General features: G+C 48.2%; 1 pseudogene; it reads right to left on the bottom strand.

The window, feature by feature from the left end:
* Positions 1-10,435: 10,435 nt before the first annotated feature.
* Positions 10,436-11,914, bottom strand: LOC136452925 (anthocyanidin 5,3-O-glucosyltransferase-like; annotated as a pseudogene).
* Between the last annotated feature and the right edge of the window lie 2,832 nt (positions 11,915-14,746).

Genomic DNA, 14,746 nt, shown 5'->3' with positions numbered 1-14,746 from the left:
GAAAGCAAGATGCCTCGAGGCCACCGAGGATCGGGACACATGGAAGAAACGATGCCAGGAAGTGGCCACTGGCATTGTGCCCATCCTCGACCTTATCGACCCGACGCTCACAGAGGAAGAGCCAAGGACGCCCCAGCTCGGACTGGTCAAGAGATGCAGACAAGCATGGGGATGGTTCCAAGAGTTTGTAAAGGAGGCGGGTGAGTACACGGGTGCCCATGTGCTAAGCATGGTGCGTGCCCACTACCCCCTGATCGATCTTAAGCGCCTGGAAGCTGGATACCCGAAGGAGGTAGACCCAGACAAGGCAAAGGAGCTTCAGATGGCCCAGCTAGACCTGTCGTCAAAGATAATTGGTGACATTAACCTATGTGGAGGTGGGACAGCACCTGTATAGGGAATGCCATCGACAAGTCAGCTAAAAACGCCATCAGTTGCGAGCCAACCGACGAAGCATGTGGTCTCGACCAGCTAGGCATCGGCGGGGCCATCCCCTTCAGCTCGACCAGCACAAGAGTCCTCAAGACCCGAGTAGGGTATCGAAAGCAGCGAGCAGTAGTTGTCGCGTGCCCCGACCAGCCAATGTAATAGGCTTAGAGCTGTAGAAGGGGGGAATAGTTGTGTTATTGTAAACTTGGGCCTCTTCAGGCAAGCTTGTAATAACGTAACTGTATATCATTATAAGCTTATTTGCTTTGTATAAAACATTTTTAAGCTTGAAACTTATGCTGGTGTAACTAAGTGAGAACATGTTAACGTTCTGTTTAGTTGTACCATTTTGCTCGACACATCATCCTGAAAAGTTTGTGCGACCCTAGTTTGCCATGTGGTTGGAGTGTGAGGTTTGTGACCTGTGCACACGTAGACGTGGACAAGTCAAACCAAGGGGGACCTGCCGATCACCCGTAACGTAGAGAGCGGATCTTATGCACGTGTTGGGAGGAACCGGAGACAGGGCCTGCTCTGAAAACCGTAGAAGGAGTGGTGGTCGGCTTTTACTGGCTAAGTTAGAATAACCATAAAATTCGAAGTGACGCATTAGAGTGGTCGGAGAAATCATAACAGCTTTATTGAAGTAAATCGAAAGTATAAGAGGGGTACATATCTCAGTAGTTAAGCATAGAAACGTCTAAGCTTGTCGATGTGCCACGAGTTTGGTACGTCAATACCGTCTAGGTGAGCTAATCTGTAAGACATTGGTCATGTGACCTCCTTGATCATGAAAGGACCCTCCCATGGGGTTGTGAGTTTATGGACACCAGCCTAGTTCATCTTCCACTTCAGGACCAGGTCCCCAACCACGAAGAACCACTATTTAACGTTCTTGTTGTAGTACCTACGCAAAACATCAAGGTATTTGGCCATACGTACGCAAGAATCGAGCCGTTTCTCTTCTGCGCTGTTCACTTCTAGTTCCCGTACTTCATTGACCCTTCCTTCATTGAAGTTCTCTACCCATGCTGATCTAAAAGCTATATCTACTGGAAGGACTGCCTCAGCGCCGTAAACCATAAAGTATGGTGAGACGCCGATGTTACGACTGGGCTGAGTTCTGAGGCCCCAGACCACGGCTGGTAACTCTTTGAGCCATCTTCCGGGAGCTTTGTCATTTTCTCTGTACATCCTCTTCTTCAAAGCGTCCAAGATCATGCCATTTGCCTGCTCGACTTGTCCATTAGCTCTAGGGTGCGCCACCGAGATGTATTTTACTACTATGCTCCTTTCATCGCAGAAGTCCCAAAAAGCGTTCCTGGTGAACTGAGTACCCAGATCAGTGATGATGATGTTGGGTATGCCAAAACGGTGGATGACCTGGTCGAGGAACGTGACAGCCTTCTCTGAGGATGCCTGTACCAAAGGCATGTATTCTATCCACTTAGAAAATTTGTCGATCAGCACAAAGACGCATGTGAATTTCCCTAGAGCCGATTTGAAGGGCCCGATCATATCCAGTCCCCAGCATACGAAGGGCTAGGAGGCTGGTATTGTCTGGATCTCATGTGCTAGTACGTGGATTCTCTTGGCGAAGAACTGACAACCCTCACAGTGGCGGACTAGTTTTTCTGCGTCGGCTACTGCTGATGGCCAATAGAACCCTGCTCGGAAAGCCTTGCCGACCAGTGTTCTTGAGGCCGCATGGTTGTCGCAGGAGCCAGAGTGGATTTGTTCTAGGAGATGTTTGCCTTCTTCCTAGGTTATACACTTCATCAAGATTTCCTCTTTTGCGTTTTTTGCGCCATAACTTGCCATCGACGAGCAGATACTGCTTACTGCGATGTATCAGGCACTTGTTTTCTGTTCGATCAGTATAACCGCTGCCATTTGTTAAGTACTTGATGAAAGGTATTCTCCAGTCGGGCTCATGAGTGGTCGGAGGCAGTTTGATGGTGCTCGATGTCGGAACCGTAGCCACCAATTGCTGGTCTGGAGGCTTGTCTGCCATGGAATCTTCCTCTTCGATGGAAGGCATGAGTAGGTCTTGGACGAATACGCCATGTGGGATTTTGGCTCAGGATGATCCTATCTTTGACAGCGCATCTGCTGCTTGGTTCTTGTCCCGGACCACGTGTATGTACTCAATGCCATAGAACCTACCTTCTAGCTTTCTTATCGATTTGCAGTATGCGTCCATATTTTCGCTGGTCGTGTCCCAGTCCTTGTTGAGTTGGTTGATGACCAGAGCTGAGTCTTCGTAGACATAGAGATGTTTAACACCAAGCTCAACCACAATGCGTAAACCATGCAGGCATGCTTCATACTCGGTGGCGTTATTAGATACTGGGAAATAAATCCTGAGGATGTACTGGAGCTGCTCCTTGGATGGTGACACGAAGAGGACTCCTGCTCCCGCACCGCCAATGTTGAGAGAGCCATCAAAGTACATCGTCCAATACTCATCGAATCCTAGGGAGGCTGGCGTGCTTAAGTCTGTCCACTCGACGATGAAATCGACGAGTGCCTAAGACTTGATTGTAGTACGGCTTGCAAATTCCAAGGAGAAGGGGTATAGCTCCATTGCCCATTTGACGATGTGCCCGTTCGCATCCTTATTGCGAATGATGTCCCCCAAAGGGTACTCGGTCATGACCACCACATGATATCCATCGAAGTAATGTCTCAACTTTGGGGATGTTATCAGTATGGCGTAGAGCAGTTTCTGAATCTGTGGGTACCTGGTCTTGGATTCGCTGAGTACCTCACTGATGAAATAAATCGGCCGCTGTACCTTATAGGCGTGGCCCGGCTCGTCGCGCTCGACCACCATGGCAGTGGAGATCACCCGATTGGTTGCCGCAATGTAAAGTAGGAGAGTCTCATCTTCTCTAGGAGCAGTGAGGACCGGTGGTGATGTAAGGTATTGTTTTAGCTGCGTGAAGGGAGCGTCTACTTCATCTGACCACTCAAACTTCTCGGATGCTTTGAGCAGTTTGAAAAACGGTAGTCCTTTTTCTCCCAATGAGCAGCCATGCATCCTGTAAGCTTCTGGACATCCTTCACCTTTTTAGGGGGCTTCATATCTAAGACAGCTTTGACTTTCTCCGGATTAGGGTGTATGCCGTCGTAACTGACGATGTTGCCTAACAATATACCAGAAGGAACACCAAAGATGCACTTCTTTGGGTTTAACTTCTATTGGAATGTATTGAGGGCTGCGAAGGTGCATTCTTGGTTGTCAACAAGAGTATGTGCTTCCTTGGTTTTGACAACTACATCATCCACATAGGCCTCCACAAGGTCGTCTTTTATCTCATCTGTGAGGCAGGCCTGAATGGCGTGTTGGTACGTAGCCCCGGCGTTCTTGAGCCCGAACGATATAGTCATGTAGTAGTAGGCGCCGAAGGGCGTGATGAAAGATGTCTTGATCTGATCGTCCTTTTTGAGAGTGATCTGGTGATAACCAGAGTAGCAATCGAGGAAGGAAAGGAGCTCGCAACCGGTGGTTGAATCTACGACCTCGTCTATGCGAGGTAAGCCGAAGGGGTCCTTAGGGCAGTGTTTGTTGAGATCAGTGTAATCAACGCACATTCTCCATTCATTATTCTTTTTGCGTACAAGAACCGGGTTGGCTAACCACTCCGGATGATACACTTCTTTGATAAATCCGGCTGCCAAAAGCCATGTAACTTCTACCCTAATTGTCTCCTTTTTATCGCAAGTGAACCGTCGTAGCTTCTGCTTGATAGGTTTGGCCTTGCTATTGACATTCAAGGAGTGCTCGATCAAGTTCCGAGGTACACCGGGCATGTCGGTAGGTTTCCATGCGAACACATCCATGTTGCTCCTCAAGAACCTGACGAGCGCGTCTTCCTATTTGGGATCCAGGTTGGCCCCGATAAGGGCCGTTTTGCTGGAATCGCCGTCGACCAGCTGATCACCTTGTGCTCCTTTGACTTGATGTTCTTGCGTGGATCCTCAAGCTCTGGGATCTCCAGGTGGTCGGCTGAGGTCTTCTTAGCGTCGAGCATGGTCTCGGCCATGCGAATAGAGAGGTCATGGGCCTCTGTTATTTTGAAACTGTCGTCTTTGCAGGTGTAAGCTGCGTACACGTTACCTCGGAGGGTTAGGACTCCTTTCTCGGTAGGCATCTTGAGCATCAGATACCTATAATGAGGTATGGCCATGAACTTGGTGAGCGACGGTCGACCAAGAATAGCATGGTAGGTGCCATCGAAGTCAGCGACCACAAAGTTGACGTAGTCGGTGCAGAAGTGATCCAGGGTCCCAAACTACACAGGTAGCATGATCTGCCCAAGAGGTGTACAGCTCTATCCAGGGAGAACACCCTAGAACTGTGCCTCGTATGGCTTGAGATCCGCCTGAGCTATCTTCAGGGCGGGCAGACTATTCTTGAACAGTATATCGATGGAGCTGCCGCCGTCGATCAGTACTCTGTCGAACTGGACCTTGTTGATACAAGGATCGAGGACCAGGGGAAAATGTCCTGGCTCAGGTATCGCGGCCCATTGGTCCTTTCTACTGAAAGAGATTTCGTGGTGAGACCACGGAGGGAGCCGTGGATCGGCGAGGAGGTTGTCGGCATTGGCCACGTTCAAGCAAGCACGGGCGAGCAGCTTGCGTTCCCGCTTGGTCTCGATGGACACTATGCCTCCGATGATGGTGTGCACGCGATCGGTTGGCTTGACGTACTTGTGACGAGGGTCTGCATCGTCGTCATCGTTATCCTCGTTGCACTGTTCCCCTACGTCGTTAGGCTTGTCGGATGTATCCGGAGCCTATTGACGCGTATAGATAGACTTGAGAACGCGGCAATTCTCCATGGTATGGTTTGATCTAGGATGGATCTGGTAGGGCCCTTTCAATGCTTTGGCGTAGTCGTCTTCGTAATTACGACATCCGCCACCCTTTTTAACGGTATTGACCTCGCCGTCGTCTTCCTGAGCACGCTTGCTCCTGTAATCGTCACGGCGGTTACGCCGCTGATTATGTTGGTCGTGGTGGTCGCGCGAGTCGTTGCGCTGGTTGCGGCGATCAAAATTGTCGTTCCGACCACGGTTGCCGTGGTAGTCGTCGCGGTGTGGGGGGTGGTCAGAGCGTGGAACCCTTACTGCTTCTTCAATAATTATCTTCTTAGCGTCGTCGGCGTCCGCATATTTCTTAGCGGTGGCTAGGAGCGCTATGACCGATTCAGGTCACTTCCGGAGGAGCTTGTCTCTTAGGGCGTCGTGGAAGCGAAGGCCAGTGATGAAAGCCTCGATTGCCTCGTTGTCGGAGATTGATGGGACCTTGATGCGCATCTCCGAGAAACGCTGGACGTACTCGCGCAGTGGCTCATCTTTCCGATCTTGGATCCGTTGCAGGTCATACTTGTTGCCTGGTTATTCACAAGTAGCGATGAAATTGTCGATGAAGGCTTGCTTAAGCTCCTACCAAGAATCAAAGTAGTTCACCGACAAGCTGACCAGCCATTGGTAATCTGCATGGCCAACAGCGACTAGGAAGTAGTTAGACATGACGTGCTCGTCAGCCATGGCTGATCTGCACGCAGTTTCGTAGAGCATGACCCATAATTCAGGGTTTCCCTTGCCGTCGTACTTCTAAAGTTTCTCGAGCTTGAAATTCTTGGGCCATATGACTTGGCGAAGGTGCGGAGTAAACTGCTTCAAACCCAGTGGACCGTGGGCAGTGTCATACTCCATACGGCGATAGCTTTCATAGGATGCTCGATTGTCGGGTCTCTGGTTGATGCGAGCGCGCAGATCGCGTCCACCGAGGTAATGGTGGAGATTGTTATTGCCATCGCGGCGATCTCGATTGCCATCTAGATTAGCCCTATGACCATGGTTATCGCGGCGATTGTCGTGGTTGTCTCGGCGATTATCGTCCCGGACATCACGACGGTTGTCCTCCCGACGGTGGTTGTCATCCTGACCACCATCGTGGCCATCGTTTCTGCCTTGACGGTTGTCTGATGGGTCACTGTTGCATGAGCCACATGGGTTGAGTGGCTATGAGCGACTTGGGAGCTGGCGACTGTAGCTTGACTCGACTGAGATGGATGGAGCCCGGACTTGATTTACAATCTCTGCGGTCTGGGCCATGGCAGCCGTCAGATAGGCTTGTATTTCATCGCGAACCGCTTGGGTTTCTGGGGTGTTGGGTAGCCGTTGCATTATCGCCATGGCGACGGCTACGTTGGCACTTGGAGTCCTAAAGACCTATTTGTCCCCCACCCTGTCGAAAGCATCATTGAGGTCGCGTGGCTGGACCCTTATGCGTCGCACCTCCTGGTCTACTTTGGCTTCGATTTGTCGGCGATTAAACCGGTCAATATTGAGTGCTTCGCGTGCAGTCCTTTCTTGTTCTGTTTCACCAACTGTTGGTGGTTCGTCATTGCTGACAACATGGATCAAATCCCCTCGTCTTAGCGGGAAAGACGGGAATTGTGAAAACCCTGGGGCGTGGTCTGGCAGATCCAGATCGTACTTGGCGCCGTCATTTTCGTGATGCTGAAGCTCGGTGTGGACAGATGCATTAGATGCGATGCCAGACGAGGAGCTAGAGTCGCCCTCTTGGACTGTGTGGATGGATCCTTCTTGATAATCTTCAGTCCGGATCATGTTGACGAAGTTGCATGGCTTCGGCCGAGGTCGGTGCATAAAACATGGATCCAAGCGGCGTTGTAGGTTATACGCGTAGTTGGAGGCAGCGTTTCGCAGGCCGTAGGGCTGGACCTGGTGGTTCTCCATCGAGGCTTCGTACTCGGAGAGCCGGAGACCCATCGCGGAGGCTGGCCGGCGACGAGTGGAGCGCCCTTCAGGAATAGATATGACCACGAGATCTGTACCAAGTCGTGTAGGACGACTGGTCCGAGCTGGTCGGGTAGATCTATTATGGGGAGCGGTTACCTGCTTGTTAGGTTGACTTTGAATCATACTTACCAGAGCTAGGGTTTCAGCGAGTTTGGTGCCGACCCGATCGATGGAGTCGAGCAGGTCGGTGTTGTCGATCTGCTTCCCTTTATAGCGGGGAAGCGGACGACGAGTCGTCGGCGTGGCTGAAGATGATGCAGGCGTGGTCGGAGCCAGATGTACCGTGGTCGGAGCTAGATCCATCGTGGTCGGAGCCGTACCCATCGTGGTCGGAGCCGTAGCCGATGCAGGTGAAGCAGTGGTTGGCGCAGACTAAATCCACGCCTCCCCCGTGGTCATGGCGATGAAGTCGTCGGAGCCGGTGGTCCAGTTGATCTGGCCGACGGTGAACGTGAGGCCGTTCGGCGTTACCATGGAGCCGGAGACGATGACCATCTTGTTTGCTTGGAGAGCAGTACGCACACCCCCTACCTGGCGCGCCACTGTCGACGAAATATGATCGGCGGTCTACCTAGGGGTATGCCCAAAGTAGTAGATTATTGGCAGACAGATGCGCAAGCCACAAACAAGATGATGACGCAAGACAGACACGAGATTTTATCCAGGTTCAGTCGCCCAGAAGGCGTAATACCTACGTCCTGCGTCTGATTTGTATTGATGTATGTCAATGAGAGATGTTTTTTAGAGGAATCCCCTGCCCGCCTTATATAGTCCGGAGGGCAGGGTTACAGATCTAGAAACTAATCCTAGCTAGTTACAATTGCCATATGTGGCCGGATAAGGATTCCTATTCTAATCGACCAGGATCTTGCTTGATCGCCAAATCCGCCTTGACTCCTTGTGCGGGACTCCGATCAGGTTGGCTGGGCCGCACGTCGTCTTTTGGTGGACCGGACCCATCGATCCGGGCCGGCCCAAGCTTAGCCATAAGGGTATAGGGGTTAATACCCCCACACGCGGCCGGTGGGATTCGAACTTACGACCTCTCCCACGCGTGTTTGCTGCTCTACCACTGCACTACATTATCACTTGTGTCTAAATTCCGTTATCTATCCACATATATTATACTAAACCGAGAGTAAATTGCTTGTTTGAGGCCCTAAACGAATTCAAATCAAAAAGTGGTCAACTATAAAGTTTCATAACTTTTCGAGATCTACAATTTTCATTTAGGAAGTTTTTTCATCCGAGGTCGTTTGAAAAATTCGAATTTTAAATTTGAGAGATTCAAACGTAGTTTTGCATGATAAGATGATTTCAAATCAAAAAGTTGTCAACTACATAGTTTCATAACTTTTGGAGATCTACAATTTTCGTTTAGGAAGTTTTTCCATCCGAGGTCTTTTGAAAAATTCAGATTTTCAAATTTTCAAATTCAAACGCCGTTTTTGCTTGACAAGATTATTTCAAATCAAAATGTTGCCAACTACAAAATTTCATAACTTCTCAATATCTACAAAGTTTATTTTGGTCATTTGTTCATCCAACGTAGTGGTAGTAATATTATTCACAAATCTTATATATCCCTCTTCTACTTTCATGAAACTAATATGAGACATGAGAGAGATGTAGATTTTATGAACAACGTTATTGTCGTTTTGTCAAATAAAGAAATGACCAAAATAAACTTTATAGATCTTGAGAAGTTATGCAACTTTGTAGTTGAAAAGTTTTTCATTTGAATTCATTTCGGGCCTTACAAATTGCTTTGAAAAAATAATTTGCGAGGGCCAAAAAAAAATGCACACGGCAAAATACCTCTTTGCCGAGTGCCAAAAAAAGGGCACTCGGCAAAATGCCTCTTTGCCGAGTGCCAAAAAAAGGCACTCGGCAAAGACGTATTTTGCCGAGTGCCAGAAAAAAGGCACTCGGCAAAGACGCATTTTGCCGAGTGCCGAAAAATGGCACTCGGCAAAATACATCTTTGCCGAGTGCCAAAAAAAACACCCGGCAAAGCCGTCTTTGCCGAGTGCCGAAAAAACACTCGGCAAAGCCGTCTTTGCCGAGTGTCCGATAAAATACACTCGGCAAAGCTTCCGGCACTCGGCAAAGTGCCGGTTTCCGGTAGTGGAACCCATCCAAACATAGTGATAGCCACACGCAGTTGTAGCGCTCAGTTTCGTAGCGCCCTAAATGAATCAAGTCCTAACCTAGTTGAAAGATGAGAAAATTTCTTATTTGGCCCTGGTTTAAAGTTGTCTTTCTTCCTTGGCCCTGAAACAAAATTTCTTATCTATTTGGCCTCACTCGAAGTTTCGTTTTCCAATCTGGTCTTACCGTCATATCCCGCCTCTAACACCGTTAAGTGGCACATGAAATGACCAAACTGTCCCTGAGACATTATGAGAAACCAAAGGTCACCCAGGCAGCATAACGACATAATTTTGAGCACTTTGAATCCAATTTTCATGGTAAGGCTAGATTGGAAAACGAAACTTCGAGTGAGGCCAAATAGGTAAGAAATTTTGTTTCAGGGCCAAAGAAGAAAGACAACTTTAAACCAGGGGCAAATAAGAAATTGCCCCTTGAAAGATAGAGCCATCCCCGACGATGATGATGTGATAGAGCAGATATACCCATCAAGCCAAAAGGCACACCGTGGTTGATGGAAACTTATATCGCCGTGGCATGAGCTATGCCCTGATGAAATGCATCTCTCAGGAAGAGGAGAGTGCCCAACTCTCCGATATCCATGGAGGCAAGTGTGGCAACCATTGTCCTGTTCGCTTGGCTGATAAGCCATGGCTGAAAGTATTGTTGGTTGATTTGTTGTGAGAGAAAAATATTGTTCGTTGTCTGAAAAAGTATGGCTTATAAGTCAAGCGAACAGAGCGCATGTTTGTTATCGCATCTAAAAAGACTCATGCTAAGGTTTCTATTGGCCTACTGCCCTCCAAGATCATGTGAGCTGATATAACGGTGAAAGGTGTGCCCGTCTCATGCACATCAAATCCACGAGCTAGCTAGCTCAGGCATTGTAGGCCATCCTGTTCTCCTGATCACTTCGATAAGAGCTTCTCTAATGACACATTGTGGTGGAGAGAGGCTAGAAACCTTTACGCTAGAGTGAGAAGAAGAAAAAAACTTTTTTATGCTCTCTAATGCATGAAGGGAACACATCTCCTATGTCTCTCTTGTACACGTATAAAAACTAGTAACTAGTGTGTCACATGGATGACATGAGAGAATATGTGAAATAAAAAGATCTTACATGTATAACCTATATATAAGAGAATATGTCTTTACGAGCCTTGAAATATTCGAGGAATTAAACATGTCGTGTCCTAATATGAGCCTCCCTTAGGGATGAAGATGAGCCATGCTATCGATATCCTTCAAGAATTCGACAAAAGCAGCATGAGATGAGCCGCCTTCTTTGAGTGCCTTGACTGCTCTATCTTTTACCTCCGCCAGTCTCTCTGAGTGCTCGCCCACCTTGAGACTCCATTACCCACTTAACCTTCGTCTCCACCTCCTCTGCCTTCACCATTTCTTCATCATAGCCGTTCATTTCCACCCCGATCTTCATCTCTTCCACAATAAACACCTTGTTCATCCTCTGCTCCGCATACAGTGGCCAGCACAGCAGGGGCAACCCTGCCATGATGCCCTCCAGCGTTGAGTTCCACCCAGTGTGTAACAAATGCGCCGGTCGCTCTATGGCGTAGCACATCCACTTGTGGCGCCCAAGACTTGAGCACAAGCCCTGTGTCCTTGTCCTCTCCAAGAACCCCTCTCTGGAAGGAGGGCCTTGAGGTCTGGCTCCGGGAGTGGCTGACCCAACATGTCCTCAGGGTTGTTTCGTGGGCTCCGCACCACCCATAGAAACCTCTGCCCTGACTTCTCGAGCCCAATAGCCATCACCTCAAGTTGCTTCTTTGGGAACGTGCCCAAGCTCCCAAAGGAGAGGAACACGACGCTGTTGTCTGGCTGCATGTCCAGCCACCGGAGGCACTCGTGCTCCTTGTCTCCACCTCCCGAAACCAGCGGCCCGATGCAGTACACCGGCGGCGTGGAACGGTCGGGAACGCACAGGCCGTCGCTCAGAGAGCGCACAGCCCGCGTCTCCAGCGACTCGAAGGTGTTGACGAGAATCCCGTTGGCCTCTGGGAACAGGTAGAGCACGCGGAGGACGGCTTTTCCTGCCTGGCTGCCATTCAGAATCGCCGGAGGAGCGCCGGGGAGAGAGAGCACGGAGTCGCCGCCGGTGGTCTCCAGCTGGAAACCCGTGGCCATCATGCGAGGCAGGTTGAGGAAGACGGCCAACGCGCTGGCGCCCGAGGCGTAGAAGTAGTAGACGGGCAGGTTGAGCTCGGCAGCGACGCCGAGCGCGTCGCCGCAGCACATGTCGACGACGAGCGCGTCGACGGCTGGCAGGGAGCGGAGGAGGTCACGTAGCGGCGCGTTCATAGCCTTGAGGTAGCCGAGCATCTGGACGACGCCGTCCGAATGCGTGTCATCCGAGCTGGAATCAGGCGGCGGCAGGACGTGGAAGTTCACGGACGGATTGGAGGCCGCGGCGCAGGCGGCTCGGCGAGTGCAACTGTGATGGCGACGCCGTGCTGGGTGAACTGTTGAAACATCTCACTGGGAGCATAGATCTAGCCGGTTACGTGCTGTTGAGTAGAATCATGAAGCCTAAAACATCTACTAGTGCAGTAATTAAAGAGAGAGGTAGTGCTAGGTTACCGACTATCCTAGGCTTTCGATCCGCTCGAGTCCGCTATGAAATCGGTGTCTGCGCTAGGGCAGTAACGGTCGGTGAAGACGGCGTCGGTGATGCACGGTGGCGACCGGTGGTGAAGGCAGTGGAGTCCGGTGATGCAGTCTGGAGACAACGCAGTGCTGTGGTGGAGATGCTTCCCGTCACTGGCTGCGTCCCTCACTAGATCAGGTTTAGGGTTTATCGGTGGGGAGCTCGGCTCAGGCGAACCTCGTGACTTGAGCCATCGGCCCCACCTCTATTTATTGCGCAGTGTGACAGGGGGCCTTCAGCCATAGTAGGCTAGGCGCCCCCGATCAGGGCACGGATCAAAGGCCTAACTGGGCCATTAGACCCAGTTTAAGATTAGAGATTAATCCAACAATCTCCGCCTTAATCTCCTACCATCTTTCAATTTTATATCATTTATTTTTGTTCATTTCATTACAGATTAGCGCATAGAGCATGTTTCATCATCACGGTGAATTGTCGATAGATTTAACAGCTACAACACACCACTCTATTCTAAAATAGATACTTATCTTTGGGCCTTCTTTTGTCTAAAAATTATAGGCTTTCCCTTAAACCCATGCCGGCTACATGTTTTCTGAACACGTTGGGTGGTAAACCATTTGTAAGCGGATCCACGAGCATCTTTTTGGTACTTATATGCTTAAGACTTATGACATGATTCTGGACTTTATCTTTCACAACATAATACTTTATACTAATGTATTTGACAGCACTACTTGACTTATTGTTGTGAGCATACTGTACTGTCGGATTATTATCGCAGTATAACTTAACTGGTCTATAGATGTTGTCAACTACCTTCAAACCGGGTATGAACTTCTTTAGTCAGTTCACCTGCCCCGTTGCCTCATAACACGCTACAAACTCAGCATACACTGTGGACGATGTAGTGACGGTTTGCTTTGAGCTTTTTCATGAAATAGCCCCCCCTGCGAAAGTGAATACATATCTAGACGTGGATTTTCTATCATCTCCCGCATAATTGGAATCTAAATATCCCACTATATGGAGTGAATTAGATCTTCTATACGTCATCATGAGGCATTTCGTTCCTTGCAAATAACGCAAAGACTTTTTTTACTAATTTCTAGTGTTCTATTCTAGGATTGCTTTGGAATCTGCCAAGTAACCCGGTGACAAATGCCAAGTCAGGGCGCATACATACTTGAGCATATTGCAAGCTTCCGACAGCTGAAGCATATGGAACCGCTTTTATTTGATCAATCTCATATTGGTTCCTGGGACATTAAAAATCCCCATACCTACCGTCCTTGACTATAGGAGAAGGTGAAGGACTACATTTGTGCATACTGAATTTCTTTAAGATTCTTTCTATGTATGCCTTTTGTGACAGTCCTAATATCCCTTTACTTCTATCTCGGTGAATCTCGATCCCTAAAACGAACGAGGCTTCACCAAGATCTTTCATATCAAATTTTGAGGACAAAAACTTCTTTGTCTCTAGTAGTAGATTGACATCACTACCAGCAAATAAAATATCATCCACATACAGGACAAGGAAGATAAACTTTTCATTCTTAAACTTTGTAGACACAATTGTCCTCAACATTCTCTTTAAACCCAAAATTTCTTATTGTCTGATTAAACTTCAAGTACCACTGTCTTGAAGCTTGTTTTAATCCATAAATGGATTTTTAGGCGGTATCCCATTCGTTCTTTTCCTTCCATGACAAAACCTTTCGGTTGTGCCATGTAAATATTTTTCTCCAAGTCCCCATTGAGAAATGTCGTCTTTACATCCATCTGATGTAATTCAAAATCATAATGTGCCACTAATGTCATTATGATTCTGAAAAAATTCTTACATGAGACTAGAGAAAAGGTCTCATTGTAATCAATCCTTTCTCTTTGCGTAAAGCCTTTGACACAAGTCGCGCTTTATATCTCTCTATATTTCCTTGAGAGTCAAGTTTTATTTTGTATACCCATTTATAGCCTACTGTTTTGGCTTATTTATGAATTATTTTTAAGTCCCAAACTTTATTGGCATTCATAGATTTTCTTTCATCTTCCATGGTCTCAAGCCACTTTGATGAATGATCACTTCTCATGGCTTCTTCAAATAAGGTGGGATTATCCTCTATTTGAAATTCCTTAGTGTTGTATACTTCATAGTCAGCAGGAATAACTGATTTTCTAACTCTTTAAGACCTTCTAGAGGCCTTCACATTTGGCACATCTTCTGTTTGAGGCTGTTGTTGCTCCCCCTTGTGTGTGGCAATAGGTTCTATAGGATCCTGAAGAACAGGTTCCTCATCGTCATTCATTGTTGCCACAGGTAGAATAACAACATGTGCTGACACCACAGTATCTTGCACTGTTGGTGCAGCTACAGTAGATAGTGAGAAAAATGGTTCATGAATCATTGAATTGGGCGCATACACCCGCTTCTCTTCAAGGTCAATTTCTCGAGCTACCATGCTCTCCCTCATCATTTTATCCTCTAGAAAGATAGCGTGTCTCATTTTCACAAACTTTGTATGTCTGTCTAGATAGTAGAAATAAAAACCTTTTGACTTTTCTGGACAGCCAATGAAATGACAACTTACTGTTTTGGGATCTAGCTTTCCAATGTTTGGGTTAAATACTTTAGCCTCAGCAGGACTCCCCCACACACGTAAGTGGTTTAGTGAGGGTACTCTTCCTGTCCATAACTCAT

The sequence above is a fragment of the Miscanthus floridulus genome, chromosome 5, assembly GCF_019320115.1.
Source record: "Miscanthus floridulus cultivar M001 chromosome 5, ASM1932011v1, whole genome shotgun sequence".
Taxonomy (NCBI): Eukaryota; Viridiplantae; Streptophyta; class Magnoliopsida; order Poales; family Poaceae; genus Miscanthus; species Miscanthus floridulus.
The sequence above is the reverse complement of the archived record's forward strand: the minus strand, read 5'-3'. Positions and strand labels throughout refer to the sequence as shown.